We start from the raw sequence: 13,633 nt of genomic DNA, 5'->3' as shown, positions 1-13,633 counted from the left end.
GCAGCGCTTTGAAGTGCTAAGTGTAGCCACAGCCTAAGTGATGCCTGGAGCAATACCATTAACTTTGGTCAGTCTGGCTGGCGTGACGGTCCTCAGTAGACTATGTGTATTTGATAATGATGAATGGCTGATTGTTTCCTCTAATTCTCTGAATGCAGCACTTATTTGAACCCCTCAGGGGGTCACGAGGTTATTACATGGGGGGTTGTGTGCTGTCAGCCTCCACCCCAAACCCTGCTTTGCCTCCAACATTTATAATGGCGTTAAATATATTAAAAAGTGGTTTTAATTTATAAGGGTCGCACTCAGAGGCTTGCTATGTGAAAGCGGTCACCAGTAAAAAAGTTTGAGAACCACTGGCTTAGAACTTTCATTCGGAGATAGCTTCAACATTTTCAAAATCCTATTGCTGGAACCTTTTAAAATTCCACAGTGCCATCTCCTATCTCAGATGCACGTTTCCATATGCCTTTGTCACTGTAAACTATAAGTGATAGTACCCAGGCAGTAGTTTATAAGATGATAAATAGAATACAAAATAAAACTAATACACATAATGACATGTGGAAATATACAATTGAGCATGCGGATTTTCAAAAATGAAAAAATGTTGTGCATAGTATGTATGTAAGGTGAAGGTGAAATACACAACAGCTTGATTAATGAAAGATTTCAAATATGACCAAGAACCAGTCATAGTGGTACTTCATTACATACACAGATTCCCTCCTCACCTGCAGCCCTGCATTTGTCCCAAGTTTTTTGCACCACTGTAATTATATTGTAAAATGAAATGTTACTGGGATGACATTTTCAGCTGGAGGCTACTGTTAATTAAAATAATGGAAAAACAGAGATAATGAACCCAACTGCCCTCTTACACACAAGCAACCAGAATTCTTTTTCTCAACTAATCAGTAACTCATAGGCCCAAAGCTGCAGTCCTGTCACAGGTCAAACACCCATTCAGGATGCCGACATTTTCTCAAAGAACTTTGCAGAAGTTGAAGAGCAGAGATTGTGCAATAATTGTCAGCTTACTTACTGCTTTCTCTTTGTCCATGTTTTTTTGTTTTGTTTTTGAGCTGGGCTTGGCTTCAGAATTGCCATAGTTTGGCCTCTTTGGTAGAGGCATTAAAGATCCTGCTCAGTAAAGAGCAAAGGGGTTCTCTCTGTTGGCTTTAAATCAGCCACAAGGGGCAAGAATCCATTATACAAGTAGATGAGTGGAGCTTGTGCATGTGCAACTAGCAGGTATAATTATGCAGCTAGATGAAACTCAATTAGAGGAGATAGAGCATTTTTTCCCTACAGTTTTCAGACTGCTTCAGACTGAGAGATGGCTCTATCCCTGGTTTGCATAATATTATGAAAGCCTCTCACTGCCTCAGGAGCCTGGTGAGTTTTTGCCTTGGCTAATTATTGCAGTTTAAGATCAGTAGGTAATAAACAATAACCAGAGAAACTAGTGTTAACTTATCTGCATCAGTGGTGCACTCAGGTGACTAGTTTTTGGGGAAACAACAGCATCCTTAGCTATTAACTTTTTTATCCATGACCAAGATGAATCTTGATCTTGACTTGCACCCGACGCACGTTCAGTGACACATGGGGTGTGAATCATTGCAATGTGTGGCCCAAAGTATTGATTTTTACTAAATGCTGTGACCTTGACATATGAGATTTGAGTTCTTAAGGGAAAACTCTTAATAAATGCACATCCTCTTTATTGGCATGGCCTTCAGCATTCTGTTCCCTACAGCCAATCATAGGTTCCTATGTCAAATCTAATACTACTCCATCTCAGGGGCCAGCTCTTCCCTCATTTGCATGAGGGCAGCTTCCTTTGATTTCAGCAGATGTTATACCAAAGCACATGAAGATCAAAGTGTGGCATTGGTATCTCTAACCCCTTTGGTTGGGGGAGAAAACAGGTTTGTGAAATTCCAGTTTTTAAATTAGAAGTACAGTAGAACCTCAGAGTTATGAACCCGTCAGCAATGGAGGTTGTTCATAACTGTGAAATGTTCATAACTCTGAACAAAATGTTATGGTTGTTCTTTTAAAAGTTTACAACTGAACATTGTCTTAATACAACTTTGAAACTTTATTATGCAGAAGAAAAATGCTGTTTTCCCTTTATTGTTTTAGTAGTTTACATGTAACACTGTACTGTACTGTATTTGCTTCCCCCTGGTCCCATTTCTGCTGCTGCCTGATTGTGTACTTCTGGTTCCAAATGAGGTGTATAGCTGACTGGACAGTTCATAACTCTGGTGTTCGTAACTCAGAGGTTCTACTGTAATCTCACCACAAGAACGCTAACATCACTTGAGACCTACCACTGCTCACTGTTATCTGCAGAGGGATTGTTAATGACTAGTGATGAAGTAATCCACATGATTAGGCCTAATGCTGTTCTTAAGAGGCTTGTTTTGGGAACATATCAGTTTACTGCCTTTATCTGGTATCTTTTGTGTGGATTTGCCAAAGGAAGCCCAGATCTACTGACCCTTAGGGCATGCTGTACGACATGTCCCAGGTTTTTCATGGGGTGAGGTTGAAAAGTTATGAAATGGAGAGGAATGAAGTTTATATGGGTACACTGAAGGATTTCTGACCTATCAAGTGTCTGCTAGCATTTTAATTAACTGTACAGTGTCTAGAGACCAGGACAGGCATTTCCTATACATTTGGAATATGAATAACTAAAATGATGAAAAGAGCATAATGTACAGGTCACTAGACATAAGTTCACAACAGAGCTGTCCTCTGCTCTGTCTTTGGTTTTTCTTTTCCCTGAAGCTGCAGCATCTCAAACTGTGATCTCAGCCAGTCACACAAGCTAAGTTCACATATAAAAAAATGGCTGCAATGGTCCAAAACACATCAGTAGTACTACTGCAAGAGTGGCCTTGGGCCATTGCTGTAGAATAGGCTAGCTAATTTGCTTTATCACAATATTTGAGATTCTTTCAAGACCAGCTTGTGAGCTTGTGCTTTCATTAGTATTTTGTTATCCTTACAGGGTCTTGTTACCTGGTTTCCACATAGTGGCTATATGAAATAGGAGCCCATTCAAAGCCCAATGAAGTCAATGTGAGTCTTCCCATTGACTTCAGTGGGATTTGAATCAAGATCTTTATGATCAGGGTCCAATTCCCCTATTCAAGTCTATGTGGGGAGAGCAGCCATGCAGGACAGATGTGGGTTGGAAGCCTGGAAAGGGATGGAAGCACCAACTCTATGACATTGTCTTCTCTATCCCAGATTGTGCAGGAGCCCCTGCCATGGTACATGTGGGGTATGGGCAGGTGAGACAGGACAGGAAAGGGCAGGGCTTGTGAGGGGGAGCTGCTCTGTGTGACTGTCCCCCTGGGCTTTCCCCATCATAATGTAGTATTGACACAGCTTGGATTATTTTATGTGGTGAACAGATCTGCTGTGTGAATCCCCTATTGTTTGGGGACAACAGTAACTGGGAACTATGTGGAAAAGCAGAGTCCCCAAAGAAAGTGCCTTAGAAGGATCAGACCCTGTGTATCCATTTATTTAAAAAGCCAAGTCATTTTAGTTGATATATTACATTTTAATGCATTACTTAAAATATGGTTCATGTTCTAAAATTAAACAGCCTGGGGTTATCATAAGATAGGAGATAAAATATTCATTTCTTTATAATTACAGAGTTTATGGATTAAATATAAAAGGCTGAAACCTAGTAGTGCTGTATTTGGAAAGAAATCATATTATAGGGATAGACGTGACCATGTGAATAGTTTCAAAATGAATAATGGGCTCTAGAGTAGAGTGTATAAAGTGCTTCCTTTTTTATTTTAATACATGTGTATTTTGTGTATTCAACTTTTCTCTTTGTAAAACAAGTAAACTAGTAAAGTCCTTCAAAGGACATTAAAGGAAATTTCCTTGTGAAATGGACATTGGAGTTAACACAGTTCAAATATATAATATACATTTAAAATCTGATGATTTTACAAAAATATTACAATAAATAACAGATGTCCAGGGAGCAAATGCTGTATAAAACCAAACACATTCTAGGTCCATCTGCTGTGTTAGTCCACATATAATGTTTTTTGAGGCCATAAACAGGCCAGTAATCTGTGCCAAGTGACAGTGTCACACCTTCCTGATAGACCTCTGCACCTGTTTATCAGGCATCTTAGATACCTAAAGTATGGTCAGAATGTGCAGCTGGGAGCTACAATGGTCAGACAATGTTATGAAAGAGCAAAGGAACTGCTCACCTTTAAACTAAGGACAGCTGTGTTCTAGCCAGGGCCGGTGCTTCCGCCGCCGAAGTGCCCCAAAGACGCAGAGCGGAAGGACCCCCACCGCCAAATGCTCAGAGGAGGAGCGCTGCTGCCTAGGGCGGCAAAACCCCTGGCGTCGCTTCTGGTTCTAGCTATGATTTACTAGCAGAGACTGTGGCACTGAGATCCACAGAGCTGATGGCCTCTGGAATGTAGGTTTCTGATCTCTGTGACCGTAAAAAAATTATAACATGATGTTAGATTGGAAAAAATAATATAAGAAGCCAATTCAAATACCACTTAAAATTGAGATTTTCATCATAACAGCACCTACAACTATAGACAAAGTCAACAAATAAAACTGATGTAAGTATAACCCAAGTTCCAACTTCTGAAGTGGTCATAAAAGAAAGGGATAAACTCAGAAGAGCATAAAGAAACAGAAATGGAGAAATCACAGAATGTTCCACTCTGCAGCTGCACATTGTTTCCAGCTCTCTCTGGGACAGTTTAACACTTTGCTACAACAGACAAATAGAGGTGTTAACAAGTCTTAAAGAGCATAATTATTAAATGAAAATAGATCCCTCCGCTTCTCAGCAAATAATCAGGGACCAGGCTCTGTTGTACCTTTGCAATGTTGGTGCAATTATAGGTTCACACTGGAGGTGCCTGGGATGGTTATCACTCAGTGCCTTTGAGATATTTCTCTTTATTTATTTTATTCCTTTTTCTCCTTTAGTAACTGGTGTCAGAGCTGCTGGGTCAATTTTGTATCCTCCCTCACATCAGAGGAGATGACTCTTGCCCTCCGGTGAGGTCCAGGTGAGTGCTCACCTATATGTATGGTTATTTGAGTGGGAACTTTACCTACAGTAAGTCTTTCTTATTGTATTATGTGATGGAGCAAGGCCGGATGGCTACAGGAAAGTACTGAGGAACAGGTATGTTAGCCCCAGGCTAAGCAAATCCCTAGTACCTTGGGAACCAAAATGGCAGTTGCTCCAGGATAATTAAGGCACCTGGGGCCAATTAAGAACTTTCTAGAAGGCACCAGAGAGAGCTACATTGATTGGAGCACCTGCAGCCAATCAGGACAGGCTAATCAGGGCACCTGGGGCCAATTAAGAACTTTCTAGAAGGCACCAGAGAGAGCTACATTGATTGGAGCACCTGCAGCCAATCAGGACAGGCTAATCAGGGCACCTGATATAAAAAAGGGGGAGCTCACTCCAGTCAGGGGTGGAGGAGCCAGAGGAAGGAAGTGCGTATGAGGAGCTGGGAGTCAGAGACACAAGGAACTAAGAACTGAGAGGGTGTACTACTGGAGGATTGAGGAAACACCATACAATCAAGCAGTATCAGACACCAGGAGGATCCTATGGTGAGGATAAAGAAGGTGTTTGAAGGAGACTATGGGGAAGTAGCCCAGGGAACTGTAGCAGTCAAGCAGCGGTTACAAGTAGCACTATAGAGACTGCTGCAATTCACAGGGCCCTGGGCTGGAACCCGGAGTAGAGGGTGGGACCAGGTTCCCCCCAAGTCTCGCTACTCCTAAACAGACATAGGAGGAGTTGATCCAGACTGTGGGTTTCATCCAAGGGGAAGACCACTGAGGGGAGGAAAATCCGCCAATAAGCGCAGGACCTACTAGGGGAGAGGAGGAACTTTGCCACAATTAGTATAACATTTTTATTCTTTTTACAGCACCCAAGAGTATGTTAGGTTTTTTATAGAACAGACAGAGACATGGTCCCTCTCCCAAGGAGGCCTTTGCTTGTAAGGTATCTTGTCTTCAGTGAGGTTCTGAATTGGTGCAGGGTCCCACACTGGCAAATCCAGTTACAGGATAATGGCCTCACTTTAAACATGATGCAATCAGTTAAGGATTGGGATAGGATGAAGAAGGTCAAAAGATACAGCAATAAGACAATATGGTTACTCAGTTTAACCATCTTAGTGGTTCAATCAAGTAGGGTTTTTTAATGGTCTCAGTTCTTCTTGCGACCAGGTATCCAGTCAATTGCATTCATGCAACCTCTGTTCACTTCAGTAAGTGTTACATGTCTGCAAATAATGGAATGGTCAAGCCTCTAATGCCTTATTATACCTTTGCATTAGCTTAATTTTTTAATTAAAATTTCAGTTTTAAAAAAGAGCTACTGAACTCTGGATCAGTGTCAACTCTGATTTAAGCAGGTACAGCAACAAGATTGATTGTAGTGGAACAATCTGCTTATGCTACCAATAATTTTTATTTTCTCTATATATTTTGTACATTAACTCAACACTTAATTCTACTACTAATTGAAGTAAGGTACAGTGAAACTTTTCACAGGAGGTTGCCGCAGAGTATCTTCTCATGTACTAAATAAAGTTTTGTTCCTCCTATTTTGAAATATTACCTCCGTCAGGCAACCAATTTTTGTTCCCTAGAGTGGTCGCTTAATACAGATCCCGCTGTATTTGATTTGGGTGTTTTAAATAATAGTTGCTATTTTGTGAGCTAAAGGTTCACTTTAGCTGTGAAAATACAAAGAAAAACATCTCTCACAAACTATCAGATTAAATTATTTTTGGAAAAAGCAGATCGAGGTTCTCTATGTAAGCATGAAAATACATAACATGTTTTAAAATATGTATAATATGAAGACAAGTGATCTATTATGTATGCTTTCAAAATGTTTCAGTGCAAGCAGTACAAAAGTTTGGGAAATCTTGTGTGTGTGTTTGTAGACCTGGGTGGTGTTGATCATACCTCATTTGCTTCTCTCCTTTTCTGCTTTTTTATTATTTACTCCTTCTTTAGAAGTATTGTTTGGAGCTCCCTCCTTTTAAAGCTTTTATCTGGGCTGGTTGTCATACCTATGCAAAGCAAAAGCACACAGCCCCATGAGCATTTGGGTTAGATTGTTTTGCAATTAACAGTGATTTGGTATTTAAAGTAAGGGTTTTGGGGCAGGGGTTGCATTTCAAGCTTCAGACAGACCCAGTGAATATCCGCTGTATACATTTTCCATACTTCTGATGGGGTCTTGCAAACATCATTTCCCACAATAGTTAAAGAATGAAATACTCACAGTAGGTGGACATCTCAGTATAGCCAAGCAGCTTTAAGAAAAAAGAACAGGAGTACTTGTGGCATCTTAGAGACTAACAAATTTATTTGAGCATAAGCTTTTGTGGGCTATAGCCCACTTCATCGGATGCATAGAATGGAACATATAGTGAGGAGATACATATACAACTCCCACCTTTTCATTTTCTCTGTATGTGTTGTGAAAGTACAATGAATTATATTGTAAAAATAAGAATGGATTAAAGAAATGTTGTATGTACCTTTAAGCAGAAATAAGAAATGTTGAAATACAGGTGCCAGGAAAAGAAACATTAGGCATAAACAATGGTGCTAATGGCAAAACATTAACAGAAGATGGGTAATAGTTAGTAAGGAAATAAGATATGCATGCCTAGCCCAGGTAAACTTATCTGATTCTGCTTCCTTTATCTTGTTAAGTTCTCACCCTTTTATCTGTATAAATAAGATAGTTTGTGTCTTGCATGGTGCTCACATTATCTGGGTGTTATTAGCAGAGCGCTGTGCTAATAAAACAGAGTGGTCTGACAAACTGAGTCCTAAGTCTAACTTTGACAATTTGGAGGTTCCACCGAGATGGCAACCGTCTTCACTGGGGCTGTGTGATTCCTGACTGTTTTTGTAGGACGACCGTGGCAGCCGGCACCTGGGCATTTGGCCCGAGCGGTCCTCCACCAGAACGGAAAGGTGCACAACCACAGTGAAGTCTACGCCATTAAACCTGTTGGTTCCCACTCTGTTCTGGTAGGGATCCCGGGATCTGACATCAGGAATCTGGTCAGGTAATTATTTCTGTGTTTTGTCCGGACTGAGGACTGTCCTGTCTCTGTGTCTATCCGTCTTCCTGTGGAGTGTTTGAGTCTGGGTGCCATCTCCGTCCAGGGATCGGCCGACCAAGGGGTTCCTGTCCCTGCAGTCTGAGTGAGTGGAATCTGCACAATCGCAGCCGCACCGCACTTTGGGTAAAACCCTTGGTGTGAAAGCAAGGGCAATTGAGGCAGTAGCCTGTGGGCTCCTTTTGTGTGTTGCACCGGGCATTGCTCTGACGAACCCGAATTTCCTTCTTGTGCGATTGGTGTATGAAGTCCTCCTGTATGGGTAACCAGACGTCTAAGTCGGGACAGTTCCCTAAACGAACGCCGGCTCATTTTATGTATTTAGGATGGGTCCAGACTCCTGTAAGAAGGGTCCAGACTCCTGTACATTTCTGGAAAAATGGTCTAGGCTAACTCAGAGGGATCCCAAAACTCAGTGGCCACTGTTAAAATCTTGGAACAAGACCAAGTGGACGTCTTAAAGGACAAACTCGGCCAACCTAAAACTAAATTGGCTAAAGAAGAGGTTAATTGTTTCATTCAGTGGTGGGAAGAGGCAAATCGTAGCTGGACAAAATCTAAAACTCGCCTCTCTCAAATATTCAAATAATAAGTTGAAAGCTTTATTAAAAGCCTCCTCTCCCACCACCAGACTGAGCGCTCCCCTTTACCCCGTTCTCAAAAACCCACCCCGGATCGATCCAACCTCCTTAATACTCCCATCTCATTGTAAAAAGGACAAAAAGCCCCTTGTTCTGTTCCCCTTTGTTGTCTGCCTCAAAAACTGATTCTTTAGTGTTCCACTACCAATTCAGCAAAGAAGGTGAGCTCCTCAACTTCCTGGTCCCTTCCTGGTCCCTTTCCTTGAACATTTATTTCAAAATTGTGAAGTGACCACAATATCACTCACAGACGGTTCATTGGGAAAAAAAAAAAAAAAAGCAGGATCAGGCCCAGAAAAGCAGGCAAGCAACAGATAAAGAAACTGAAAAACAGGTTGGAAGCCCTAAGAGCATAGTGTAAAAAAAGCAGTAAGTGCAGGCATGAACCCCTGGAACAATACTTAAAATGGTGAAATCTGAGGTGATGATAGGTGTTATTTTGGGAGATAAACAAGCGATTTAAGGAAAGAGAGTGAAAAGTTAACTCTACAAAGGCTGGAGAGAATTAAGCAGTTAAACTTTGTGAAAATGTTAAAAAGGACCATGTTAAAGAGAGAGAATTCTTGGTTTCTTTGCAGCCATTCTGAAGGGAAAATGGGCCCTTTTCCAAAAGAATGCCTGTAAATAATCCAAATATATATGTTAGGTAAAAAAGCAAGTCCTTACTCACCTCTCCAGCACCCGAGTTCGTGCGGAGTTGGTATGGGGCTCACAAATCTGTCAGAGACCAGACAACACTTCGTTGATCAACGGGCTCACACTATCCTTAGCTTAAAAGCCTTCGGAGTAAGTGTGGCAAGTTTATTAGGGGTGAGCATCAATATTTATACACAGAAGTAAACAAAGTGATTAACAGATCATAATGGTCATGCATAATCAATCAAGATTCTACAGGATAAAACAGGTTAAAATGTAAATTAGAAAAGACAAAGGGGGAGATGGCTACTTAAGGGGAGGGGGGTGTCATGAGTAGTTCGCAGGTCAGAGCTTTGATTAAAAGTTTCAGATAGAGACATCAAGTCTGGGTTAAGTTTAAACTCATAAAAAGTTCAGACTCAACATTCCTCCATTTGTAGCTTTGGGATAACTATTTACCAAAAGCTACACCCCATTTTAAGGAGCCAAGGGCCGCTTGGCAATTTCAGCCTGGGCCAACTCGAAGAGAGTAAGGCCTTTGGCTGAAGTAGGAAAAGAATAAACTGACCTACATGAGTTTATGAGGGAGGGGACACACTGAATACAGCAACACAGTATTATAAGGATTACTATGGCCCCAACAATACCCACCAAGAGTTTTTTAACCCACCCAAATCCAGGCAGCCAATTCCATAAGGCTCCGCACCAATCATAAGGTGGCTGGCCAGATGAGTAGTTCTTCTTCGAGTGATTGCTCCTATGCATTCCATGTAGGTGTGCGCGCCGCGCGTGCACGGCTCTTCGGAACATTTTTAGCCTAGCAACACCGGCGGGCCGGCTGGGCGCCCCCTGGAGTGGCGCCGCTATAGCACTAGTTATATACCCCAGCCGGCCCGTCCGCTCCTCAGTTCCTTCTTCCCGCCCGTGACGGCAGCTGGAACTGTGGAGTGCTTGTCGTCCTCCACTTACCTAGCTCACCTTGGTTCTAGTTTGTATTTAGTGTATATAGTTAGTTGTTAAACTGAGTTAGTTGATTAGTTAGTAGTTAGATTAGGGGGAATTAGGGGGGCTTAGCCCCTCTTTTCCCGTCCGGTGCGGGTGTATGCCCAAGACACCGGGATTCAAGCCCTGTGCGGCTTGCCAGCGGCATATGCCCGTTGGGGACCCCCACGACGCCTGCCTTCGTTGTCTCGGCGAGGGACATCGACCAGACAAGTGCCTCATTTGCAGGTCATTCAAGCCGCGAACTAAAAAGGAGCGGGGTATTAGGTTGCGGCAGCTCCTTATGGAGTCGGCGCTTACCCCTGCGGTGCCGACTCCTCCGGCTCCGGCGTCGTCCTCGGTGCGGAGTGCTCCAGCGGTCCCCGGCCGGTCCGGTACCGAGACTGTTAAGAAGTAGCCGGCACCGAAGCCCCGGCACCGTTCCCATTCACCAGCTGGGAAACGGAAGCCTAAGCCCAAGGCTGTAGACTCTGCTACGCCGAGACCATCGGTCCAGCAGCCAGCAGCGGCGCCTTCGGCACCGTCCGTGACAGCGCACGGACCGTGCGCGGTACCGTCGACTCCGGCACCGGCTGGGCCGTCGAGTCCGGTACCCCCGCGCTCCCCGGTGCAAGCCGTGGTCGAGCTGTCTCTCCCGTCCACGCCCGAGACGTTCTCGACGGCGAGGGAGCTCATAGAGCTAACAGAGGCACCGAGCCTCCGGCCCCCGGCACCGCTGGTGCGGGCTGTTCCGTCAGCGGGTAAACCGGCCATGGTACGACCGGCCACCCCTGACAGACGGGATAGGAGGCAATCCAGGTCCCGCTCCCGGTCTCGATCCCGGAGACGGTCACCTTCCCGCCGTTCAAGGTCACGGCACCGGTCTCCATCACGGTACCGCTCTCCTTCTCAGCGCCGGTCGCAGTCCCGGTACCGCTCCTCATCGCGGTACCGGTCGTACTCCCGGAGGCGTTCCAGGTCCCGGTCCCGCTCTCCGGACCGTCGGCACCGAGGGAGATCCGGATCCCGGCACCGCTCCCGACGCCATTCTCGAAGCCGCTCCCGTCGACGACGATCGAGATCGCGGTCGACCTCCCGCTACTCTCGCGGTCGGAGGTCCCGCTCCCGCTCCCGGCACCGAGACGATCGGCACCGGTACACGGCACCGTCCACGGACAGACTGGTGGCATCGACGGCGCAGTCTCTGAGCGCCTCTGCCCCCCCGTGGCCTTCCCGCCAACCGTCGGTCGCTTCATACGACGGCAGCGGTGCAGATTACCGCGCGGACCCACAAGGACAAGACCTGGGTCCCCAGCAATGGGGTTTCTGGACCCCCTGGGCGGGTCACGAGGCTCAAGGCGCCCCCTTCCTCCCGCGACAGGGGCCTTCTGACCATGGGGTGCCGGAAGCCACCGTCAGCAGGCCCCCTCCATTGCCTCCGGCTGAGGTTCCACCGCCGCCTGTGCAGACGGAACATCCCGTAGAGACGGCGACCTCACACCCCATGGACGAGCCTCAGCCTCTGCCTATCGGTCAGGCCCACTCCTCGTCTTCCTCGCCCGACGAGGCGTTGGCGGGATCCTCGTCATCCGATCCCCCGCCGATTGACTTACGTGCCCATCAGGACCTCCTTCGTCGGGTGGCACAAGCAGTTAACCTTCCGGTAGCGGAGGTCGTCGAGGACGAGGACCCGATCACTAATGTGGTCGGAACGGAGGCCCCCATGCGAGTGGCCCTACCGTTTGTTCGGACGATCCAGAAAAATGCCACCACACTTTGGCAGTCTCCGGCGTCCATCCCTCCCACTGCCCGTGGAGTGGAGAGGAAGTACTCGGTACCCCCGACTGGGTACGAGTACCTGTACACCCACCCGACCCCGGACTCCCTAGTGGTACAGTCCGTGAATGACAGGGAGCGAAATGGGCAACCTGCGCCAGCTCCTAAGTCTAAGGACGCGCGCAGGATGGACCTCTTGGGCCGAAAAATATATTCGGCTGGCGGCCTCCAATTACGCATAGCAAATCAGTTGGTTCTCCTGGCCCGCTATGCTTACGATAACTTCGTAGCCCTCTCTAAATTTACGGAGTTGGTTCCAACATCCTCCAGGCAGGAGTTCTCAGCTTTGCTGGAAGAGGGCAAGAAAGCTACCAGGTCCTCCATTCAGGGTTCACTGGACTCTGCAGACTCCGGAGCCAGGACCTTGGCATTGGGAGTGACAATGAGACGGATCTCCTGGCTGCAATCATCCACCTTGCCGCCAGAGGTTCAGTATACTCTACAAGACTTGCCCTTCGATACTAAGGGCTTATTCTCAGAGAAAACGGACTCCAGGATACAGACCCTTAAGGATGGGCGCATTGCCATCCGTACGCTAGGCATGCATACGCCTGCGACTCAACGGAGGCCTTTCAGGCAACAGCCCTTTCGGCCGTTCAATCAGTCCAGGTCTCGGCCGGACAATACACGCCGGGGCAGACTAAACCGCCGTAGGCCATCGGGCAATCGGCGTACCCAGTCCCAGGCGCCTTCCAAGGCCCCCCAAGGGCCGAAGCAGGCGTTTTGACGGGACGCACGAGGACGGCCCAGCAGTCTCTTCCCCGGATCCTTCCCCATTATTTTTCAATCGTCTTTCCCACTTCCTCCCGGCGTGGTCCCAGATTACATCGGACAACTGGGTGCTACGCACGGTAGAGTCTGGTTACCATCTCCAGTTTGTTTCGCCCCCACCCCGTCCCTCTTCAGGGACCCCTCTCACGAGCAAGTCCTCCTACAAGAGGTTGAGTCTCTGCTGAGATTGGGTGCTATAGAGGAGGTGCCGAGCGATATGCGAGGCAGGGGATTTTACTCCCGATATTTCTTAATCCCCAAGGCGAAGGGAGGCCTACGACCCATACTCGACCTCCAAGAGCTCAACAAATACCTTGTCAAGCTCAAGTTTCGCATGGTAACCCTGGGAACTATCATTCCCTCCCTGGATCCGGGAGACTGGTTTGCCGCCCTCAACATGAAGGACACGTATTTTCATGTCGCCATTTACCCTCCTCATCGGCGATACCTGCACTTTGTTGTCAACAATACGCACTACCAATTCACAGTGCTGCCTTTCGGCCTCTCTACAGTGCCGAGGGTATTCACCAAGTGTATGGCAGTGGTGGCTGCGGCCATCCG

At 46.2% G+C, this 13,633-nt stretch overlaps 1 protein-coding gene across 1 annotated transcript in view; it reads left to right on the top strand.

Annotated features, from left to right (window-relative positions):
- TMEM108 (transmembrane protein 108) overlaps positions 1-13,633 on the top strand; it is a 353,527-nt gene that overhangs the window by 45,630 nt on the left and 294,264 nt on the right. Inside the window, exon 2 of the mRNA XM_045008162.1 lies at positions 5,017-5,099. The gene's annotated coding sequence lies outside the window, so the exon portion shown is untranslated. The remainder of the gene's footprint in view (positions 1-5,016; positions 5,100-13,633) is intronic.

Source organism: Mauremys mutica, chromosome 2, assembly GCF_020497125.1.
Source record: "Mauremys mutica isolate MM-2020 ecotype Southern chromosome 2, ASM2049712v1, whole genome shotgun sequence".
Taxonomy (NCBI): Eukaryota; Metazoa; Chordata; order Testudines; family Geoemydidae; genus Mauremys; species Mauremys mutica.
The sequence above is the reverse complement of the archived record's forward strand: the minus strand, read 5'-3'. Positions and strand labels throughout refer to the sequence as shown.